This window comes from Falco punctatus, assembly GCF_963210335.1.
Source record: "Falco punctatus genome assembly, chromosome: 6".
Classification (NCBI taxonomy): Eukaryota; Metazoa; Chordata; class Aves; order Falconiformes; family Falconidae; genus Falco; species Falco punctatus.
In genome coordinates, this window is record NC_137585.1 from 13,911,324 (window position 1) to 13,921,056 (window position 9,733).

Here is a 9,733-nt window from a genome sequence, read left to right on the forward strand (position 1 = left end):
TTTATTACTGCTAGGTGCATTATCATCCCTGCTTAAACTGGCAATCCTCTGTGGTGGGCACTGTGTCACCGCCACAGAGATGCTGATGCATGTCCCATTTTGAACATGGGGATGTGAAAGAGTCTAGATGTGAAAGAGGGACAAAAGAGTAAAAGCGGATGCATGGATAGAAAACAGTGAAGTCCCTTGCCCAAGGACAGAAGACAGCTCAGTATCTGAGCCAGGCACTGATCCCAGATCACCCAGTATAGCCCAATAACCAGTAACCACTAGGCCACGTTGCTGATTCTTATTAAGCAAATTGCATTTGTACTCTTTATCAGAATTTCATAAGCAGGGGACATAAACAAACCAAAGTGTGTGTTTTTACACATACCAGGGTAGCAGCATCCATGCAAATGCATTTCTCTTAACATTTCTAAAACTTAATTTTTTTTGCAAATGTTCTTGTGAAAACAAAGGGTAACACTCACTTTCAAGTTTTTGAGACAGTAACAAAAAGGCCTGTAGATACTGACAATATATTTTCCCAAACATATTTTTTTTATAAACAGTATTTTGGGATTTACCCACTTTTTTTGTTGTTGGCATTTTCAGTAGTTATTTATACCCACATATATTCATTATAATCATTAATGTCTTGTATCGCTTTTAAAAGCTAAGGATGACTGAAAGGATGTGGTGGAGCTTTTTGTTTTTGTTTTTAAGTACAATCCATCAAATCCCAAGGAATGTGCTCATATAAAATATTGCTGGGGTCATGTTTAGAATTGATGTTGGTGTGATGACATACATTCCCATGAAATGGATATGCAAAGGTGTACAGTATATAATACTTAGTGATTTTGGTTCATCTGAGATCATCTACTATTTGTATAATTTAGACATTATGAATTCGAGAGTAACTGAAACTAAATTTAGGACAAAATTCTGGAAACTAGGCTGTTTTCTTTGTTTTGAGGTTGGGCCTTTACAAAAGCAGCCACAGAATTTTGTGCAATTTCAATGTGAAATCACAAGTCCTTTCTGAGAATCCAGGCAGACTTGAAATCTGACCTACACTCACCTGAAATTTGGCAGTTACGGGGGTCCTGGGTAAACCTGGATTGCATTGTGAACTTGACACAAAATCTGAAACCAGGAGATTTTGCTTACGTGTGGATGTCATTCTGACACATTCCACATGGTCCTTACTGACACTCAAGTCGGAAACAACTGCATTTATGTCTGGACATTTGTGAGAAGCACAACACTGAGCCTCCATCTTCCTCATTTCACCTTCCAAAAATCTCACAACACAACTGGGAAAAGCTCGTACCTCTCTGAGCAAGACTCTGTCAGCATGTGACTAATCTTAAAATTTGGAAACAGTTTGGAACCAAGCTTCTGTTCATGACTGTTATTATTAGGGACCAAAGCAAGGATATTTCCCCCTTGTTATGAATAGGAATAAAAGGTAAGAAGGAGATCACAGGCAACTCAGATTATTTTTTACTTCTTTGTTGCTTCTGAATTTCTCAAATAATCTTTTCAACCTTAGAGTGGGAATGCCAAGACAGTAAAGGAAATATATATGCTTTTGTAGTTTCCTACAGAGATTTTACAGCACTTTCACTATTTAACATCCCGCACCCACTCACCCTCACCCCCCAACATTTACAACTCTAATTGTAAGGCTCACAGTTCTTTTTTAGTCACACCAAACTGGCTTTTTGAGTTAGGTAAAGATTAATGGTATTTAGCCAATAAATCTGTTATCTTCTTTTTAGTCTTCTCTTTAAATCCCATAGGCTCCTAAGGCAGAAACAGGAAAAAAGGATGCAGAGAGCTCCCAACCCTACCTACAGTTATTTTCAGCTTGCTCTGAAGTCAGTGGAAAGCACTTGATAACGTCACTAGATCTCTAACAGGTGGCCAGAAGGATCCACTGCTAGGATCACTATCCAGGACTCTGACCACCAGTTTTTCCCCCAGAGCAAATATTTGGATGCTTTCCTATACCATCACATGGATTTTTTCATATGCCAGGGCAGGAGTCTTGCCCACCCTCAGTCTCTCCCAGCACTTGTCCCAGACATGCCTGGAAGCTGGAGGCTTTTGTAATTATATCAGTGACTATAATGTTTTGCTCTCATAGGGATGTTCTTAAAAGCTGGCCTGCTGGTATTTCACTGTTGGTAAAAATAGAGTCCTGAGGAATTTCTCTTTGAGGAAAAACCAGCACGCTGTATAAATAATTGCAAAAATTTTGCAAACAGATGAAGGGGGGAAATAGTTCCTGGGGCTCTTTAACCTGAGTCTGGGGCTGGGATGCTCAGCACAACACTCTGATAAAGTAATTCCCTGGAATAAATTTATTTAGGTTTTTCAGGGGTTTTCTGATGACAGTGGAGAGAATGAATCCCCTGATTGCCCCATGTTGCCTCCCCTAATGGCTCTGCATTTCATTTCTAAGAACTGTTTCAGCTAATGGCGAGTTTGTGAAGTTTCTAATAAATTTATAATGAATAGCAACAGTGACAAAATAATGGACTTGCCATTGGTGCCATTTGGAAGAAATAAATGCTTAGGGATTCCTGGTGACATGAGATGCTACTGATGGAAGATTTATGCTTTGTGGCAAAACAGCGCCGTGCTGTGTAAAAGAGTTAACTTCACCATCAGTTTTCAAATGGCCGCTATGATTCAGGGTGGAAAGTACAAGTGTGGTAAATGAAAACAAGCCCCCAAAGGAAGACTGGTGTAAGTCTAATGCAAATGTTACTGAAAGAATGGTTTGTTGTAAATCTGAATGATTGCAGAGAGATCTGTGGGCAAAAATTTGATAGAGTAATGAAAAATTAAATACCAACAAAACCAAGTAAGCTTTGATGCTGTTTTATGAGATAGCTTTCTGCCATGTATTTTTAGAAACAAGTATCTTTATTCTGGAATAAATGAACTTAGAAAGAGTAACATCTGGGAATGCACACCATTAATCTTAACTTTTTGTTGAAAGCTTCAAAACAATGACCGCTCTCATGGGGAATCTCAATTATAAAAATGGGGTTTTCTGTTTGTTTGTTTTTAAGGGGGGAACTAAAAGAACAAGCTGACAAATTGGTAGCAGATCACAGCTTTTACCAAAAAGAAGAAAACAAATGTTTCTAACAGTTTATCAATCAATTAGGCTCTTACGATAGACAATGACTGTGGTTATGCGGAGAAAAAGCTGGCCTATTTCTTTCCCTTCCAGAAACACACCCATCACGCTGACTGCCAGCAACTCAGCCTGGTACCATCCCAATATTTATTCCTTTGTAATGTCTATGGGGTTTTCTTCTTGGTTTTTTTGAATGCCTGGAAGATGACAACATCTTATTTTGCATTTGAAACAATAAGAGTGTGGGGACAAAAAAAAAATAATTCAGACTCTCTTCAGAAGAGATTATTAAATTACTTGGGACAACATTTCCATCTAAGCCATGGCTTGTTCTCACAGTTCCTGGCGCCACAGGACTGTGGTACTGGGAAGGGTTTTTTTGCTGACATGCCTTGGCTGTAGAACAGCTAATGAGGTGATTTGTTGGTCACCATGCTTTATATATATACATACACACACACACATGTAGAGTGTGTGTATGTGTACATATTTATGGATATTTAAAAACATTTCTATGTTTGTGCACAAAATATGTAAGGAAGTGTTAGCTCACTTCACCTCACATGAAATATTTAAATTAGTAAGTTCACTTCTGCAAGATGAACAGCATGCTGTAATACATTGCAGGCTGCCCTCACTGTCACCTAACAGGACATAAAGGTTAGAAGCAATGCCCAGAAAACGACTCTAGATGAAACGGTTCAAAGTCCTAGTGCAGGCTGAATCCCAGTTTCAGAAGTGAAAGCCAACTAATTTTATGTTTTTATAAGCCTAAAATATTCTTTAAAATGTGACTTTGTTTCCTAAGTAATTTCAGTGATTTAAAGAATGCGACTTTCCAGGTTTTACAGCCCTAAGTCCATCATTTGCTGAAAGTTTCTTTCTCTAAAGGAGACAAACTATTTCACTGCACATCCCTTGTGAGAGCACTCATGAAAGAAAAGCTTTCGATAGTTGTGCTTCATGGCATAATTTTCACTTTCCCACTTAAATTGATTTGCAGACAGATACAAATCCAATTTCAAAAAGTTTGGTGTTACAGCTTGGGTGGGTTAGATGGATAACTAATGCTTATCCATATGTCCTGAATATTCAAGCTTTGGCTCAAAAGCTCATGAGGATAGTTCTCCTGCTTCCAGTCGGGCTGGATTTACTAGCCTATTTTTTTCTTCCAGAAACACACCCTTAATATTGACTGCCAGAAGCTACATCTGGTACTATCCTACTTTTGAACATTTTGCTTTAAAATTAGAGGGGGGAATAGCCAAATATTTTAGGACTTGCTAAATGGATTTATTCTAGAAATGCACATGCTCATGCATATCATTCTATGTATGCAAGACAGATATCATCCATCTAGTAAAATATTACTGCACCTCCTCAAACCTGACATCTCTATATAGCCTTACAGAACAAAACCAGCAATGGAATATTTTTAACCCTTTAAGATGAAACTTAAAATTTTGCCTTCAAGCTTTACAGCAAATTTCATAGAAGAGAGTGTGAAATACTGCAATCACACTTGGTTTGAGGATGATTTGAAGGGTGCTTCTCAAGATTTTTGCTTTTTGCAACACTTCACTGTAAAAATAAAATTCAGGAAGTTTTAACCAATTGCAGCGGTTTATTGCTCAAACTTAGTGGCTTTTTTCTCTTCTTCTAGAAGGTAGAGAAGAGGCACAGATGGTTAGGCTCTATAGCTCATCCTCATTAAAGTAGGGAATTTCATCTGATGGGCAGGAGGTCCCAGAATCCCAGGCTTATTTTCCTGTTAGCCAAGAGAACTTGGGTAAAGGGAGCAGTGGGCTTTCAGTTTTTTAAATACATTCAGTGGAGATATTATGGAAGAGCATACCTTACCTAAGGAGGCAGGTGAAGGGCAGAAGGTCAGTTGGTGCCTCTTGGTACTTCAGAGGGTCCCCAGCCCTGCTGAGCTCTGGCCAGTGTCAGGGAAAAACCATCTCACGCTGTGGCTGGATACTGATCCACTGCAAAGCAGTGGCCCCCTGCTCTCATCAAATTAAACAAAAGGAAAAATAGGGATGGTGACAAGAGAAGGGGTAAGCACAGCAATTCAGTTCCTCATCTTCCATCCCACAGAGTATAAATAGTGTTTTGATGCTTGATGGAACAGCTTCACAGAGGAGCAAAAAGGAAAATATGCAGCTGAAGCACCCATATTCCTCTCCTGCTGGCTCCATGTCTTCAGGGCTTGGCACTACCCGAGGAGACATGGCATGAACTGCTCAATTTTGGGCTCTGTGATCTGCTATTAATGAAGGATATTTTCAGAGAGAAGTAGCATTACACCCTACTAATGTTAGTTATACCCCTAGCTATCCACGTTAAAAAACCAAACCCAAACCAACTCAACTTTGTTTCCCAGATGGGTCCATGAGATCAGCGTTTTGTCAGCAGTGGTGGACCCCAGGCTGCACTGAGACTAAGGTTAGCCAGTGCCCACACACCATCAGCAAGCCATCAGCTCCTGTGGCTGCAGCTGCAAGTATCCAAAGGGGTGCTGACATCTTGCGACCAGGATACATCTCTTTTGGTACTGTTATTACCCAGAACAAAAATTGATAACTTGCATATTTGATGGGGGAAGACTCCTAAGGTCTTCTATTTCTTTTTGATACTGTAGTCAAAAAGTAATATGGATTTTGTTACATTCAACATCTGGTCCAAAAATGTGCATTTCCACTAAGGAAAACACAAACCAGAACAGGCAAGCCAAAACAAACACACACAAAATGTTACTATTGTTTTTACATATTTTATTCAGATAGGACTTTTAATATGTACAGAAACTGTATCTGATGTTATGCAGTTGGGTCTAGATATGGAACTTGAAAAAATTAATTTCTTTTCATGCGTATCATTTTGTTTTATTTCATTCTTCATGAGTCGTTTTCTACTTAACTGGCAGCGGACAACCTTCAAATTGCATTTTCAGCATATGATTTATATAGGTACAAAAATGTGGGATAAGAAAGCTTAAACATTATATTTCACAATTCATTTAACAAAGTAGCAGTAGTTAGAAAATTTTACTTGGCAAGACCATACTGGGGTGGGAGTGGGTCTGTATGTGGAAAAGGGACCTAAGGAATGTTCCTATGATTAGTCTGAGGCAGCACAGTTCAACGATGGGAATTTGCTCTGGGAGGTAGATCTTGCTGTAAACCATTCAAGATTAGATACAAGGCACTGACATATGACAAATGAAACTGCTGAGAGAGTGGGTTGTACGAGCTAATGATTTTCAATCTTTAATCAGGCACCTAGCTTGGCACAGTGTATTACATTTGAGTAAATAAGTACCTTTAAGGCTCAGGGTCAAAGCTCTGATGGGAATTTTGCTGAGGAAAACCGAGCTGGAGGGAGATTTAGGAAGAAAAACGTTAGTCACTCTTCATCCACAGCATTGAATGAACAGGGTCAAATCCTGCCACCTTTTGCCAATGGCACCTTGCTGGCAAGTGGGAAGCTGCTTGAAACACCATGCAGACGGACATACCTCCAGGAAAGATGGAGCACGCTGGCTGGTCAGCAAAGAGGAACACTCCACACCATCTGGGTGGAAAGAAGGAAAAAAATGTTGCTTAGAGTCTGCTTAGTTTGGGCCCTGTATTCCCTGACCTCCAAGTTTTTGGGCACAATTTTATACCCACAGCTGACTGTGGGCACACAAATTATAGCATTCAGGAATTTAACTACCTGATGATTGGGCCTGCGCTCAGTGTTGTAACCCCAAGCATTCCACATTCATGAGAGAAGCCTCCAAAAAAATAAAAAACCTGTGAGATTGGCTTCAGAATCATGAATTAATACTTTTTGAAACTTCTGCTTTTTTGAGCTTGCGTGGCAGCATATATTTGCAAGTTCTTCCAGCACAATAAACAGTGGGAACCATTGAAAAAATACAGCAGTGAAATCAGATTTCTGTACAGCAAAATGACTCATAAAACTGGACCTTCAGAAAGACAACAAAAAAAGAAATCAAGACTTAGGATAAAGATGGAGGTTGTATGACAGACTGCGCCAGACAGTGCTGCGTATAAATGGCAGCATCTCAATGAATACACAAACCCACAAGCAAACATTTATATATACACATATCCATATATAAATATACATCTACAAAGATATCACCTAGGACACCAGAAATGGTGATATCTTTGTCTTTCAGGAACAATGACACTTTCTGTTGTATCAGGGAAGCACATCAATGACAGAGACAGAAGCTCCTTGGAAGTGTCCAGGGTGTTGAGAATAAGGAGCCTCACAAGCTTCACCTCCTCCCACTCTGAGTGAGTCACTGACTTGGCCTTTCCAACCAAACACCAGACAACAGAAACATGTGCAGAACACGAAAAAACGTGTATTCTTCATCAAGATTTACTACTTACGGAGTGGATCAGGTGTGGCAGATCCATCCCATTGGTAATGCTTTCCTGGAAGTCCTTAGATCTTCGTGCTTTTTGGTGAAGGTGTAGAAAAGGTTCCTTCCACCCATCATTTTGTCATGGATTTTGCTGCAGTTCTTGTAGCTGCAGCTGTGTGTTGACCAGTGGCTGAGAAAGCTGTAGAAACGGGCTAGTTTCAAAAAACGCGCACATTTCAGCAATATCAACCAAATCTTGTAAGCGCTTTTATACATATTTACATGCATATCTAAACACCAATAGATTATTCTAACTCAGATTTGTGGAACAGGATTGCAATTGTGCTCGGGGTCTTTGAAAAATCATGTCCTTCTGCCCAGGCATGAAGTGGAGACAGTGGAGACCCCTGAAAAACCCTGGAGTATTTCATAAGGCATTCCCCTACTCACCACCACTGAAATGCTGCCACTGCAGCAGACGGTGGCAAGTTTTCTCTTTTTTCCATAGGGAATACAGGAAGGTGATACCGTTTGTCAGTGGCCTTTCCAGTGTCCACAAAAAAGCGGTTCATCGTAGCCTTTCTGATTTTCTTTTTTATAGTAGTCACACCTATAGGAACTTCTTCCCGCTAACCCTTCCTGGATATCACTTCTGCCTCTGCTAGGCTAACTTGACCTTGACCTGGGCAAAGCCTGTAGTTCCAGGAGGTCTAAGGTATTCTTCAATAGGATGCTCAGCTATCTTGTACTTGCTACTGTGTGTTGGCAAGGCAGAATCAAAACCAAATATTCTTTTCAATATTGAAACCCCAGAAATCTGGAAATAAACAAAACATACAATTTAAGTGAAACTCGAACAACTCAGGAGGGTGCCCTCTATTTGCAGGGATAAGCAGATCCCTACAGCTTTTATTTTAAGGCCAGTTTCTTAAGCAGTAAGCATTTTTTACTCCCTTCTACTTCATTATGCCATTGTACTCGGATTTCGGCCCTTTTATCCTTTGCCCATTTCAGTCATGTTCTGGGATCTGCAACAAAACCACTACAGGAGATGGTCTGCAGCATCAGTAATGCTTTAAGACAAGCTTGGTAGCTCATATTTCTTTGTTAGCATCCCATGGCGAATGGGAAAGATCAGTTTGCTTTGTTCTTAGGCCTTGATTTTCATAAGCTAATGATGGCTGTGGGTGTAATTGTGGTCAGGCTTAAGTGGTAGCGCAAGGGCAGAAAATCAGAGAGGCGCTTCCGTGAGGCTGGTTTCCCCTCCGCCATGCACACGGAGCGGGATGGCATCTGCTTGCCTTCCCCCCAGGGCGTACACCCACGACTGGAGAAGGAGGGATGTGCCAGTGAAGGTGGGAGGCTGGGAGCAGAGCGTGAGCCTGAGCACCCACCAGTTTGGGTCCCTTCTAGGGACCATCTGATGCTGGATTAATCTCCTCTAGCTTAACCTCCTCCAGCAATAGCAATAATAAAAGCTCCCCTTTCTCTTTGGCTCACAGCTGACAGGACCCTTCAGTGCATTTTATTTCCTCTAACAACGTGTAATTGTTGCCCTGGTGCAACAGATATATTTGTTGCTGAACATTTGCTTGATAGTTGGGCTAAATAGTGTAAGGAGTGCTGATTTTAAAGGGGATGGTATGCTCTGTGGTTTGAATAGGTAATAGGTGTGCTACTGTTGCCACTGCTGGTACAGGATAATTTTTTAATTATGCAGTAAACATGAATTTATGTGAAAACATGTGGCTGCTTTTCCAACCAGCCACACAGTATATATTTTTCTGTGATATTAAAGCTGGTCAAAAAAAATTAAACATTATTTGAACACTACTTAGAGTAGTTAAGATTAAATATTCTGAATCTTACAAGACTAAATTTTTTTTTTTCACTTTTCAAAAAGAAAATGGTTTGAATATTTTTTTTTAAGTCAGTGGAGTCCCATGAATTACTTTGGCTCTAAAGACATGTCTTGTGAAATTTAAGTAAATAGTTTCCAATATTTGGAGACAGAATGCAAATGTTCTTTAACAAAATGACAAAACACTGCGTTTCCAACTAGATGCCATGTAAAACAAAATGTGTTATAAGCATTCTGCTGGGAGGTGAGAAGATTTATAAGCATGCATTCGTAAAATTCAACCAGCAGTAATGAATATTGATATGAAGTAAACAGATTGAGATTTAGCAAGCTTGCAATACTG

General features: G+C 39.9%; 1 protein-coding gene across 1 annotated transcript in view; it reads left to right on the forward strand.

Moving 5' to 3' along the window:
* The window catches only part of WNT7B (Wnt family member 7B), a 115,867-nt gene that overhangs the window by 78,289 nt on the left and 27,845 nt on the right, over window positions 1-9,733 (forward strand). The gene's annotated exons all lie outside the window — the stretch shown is intronic.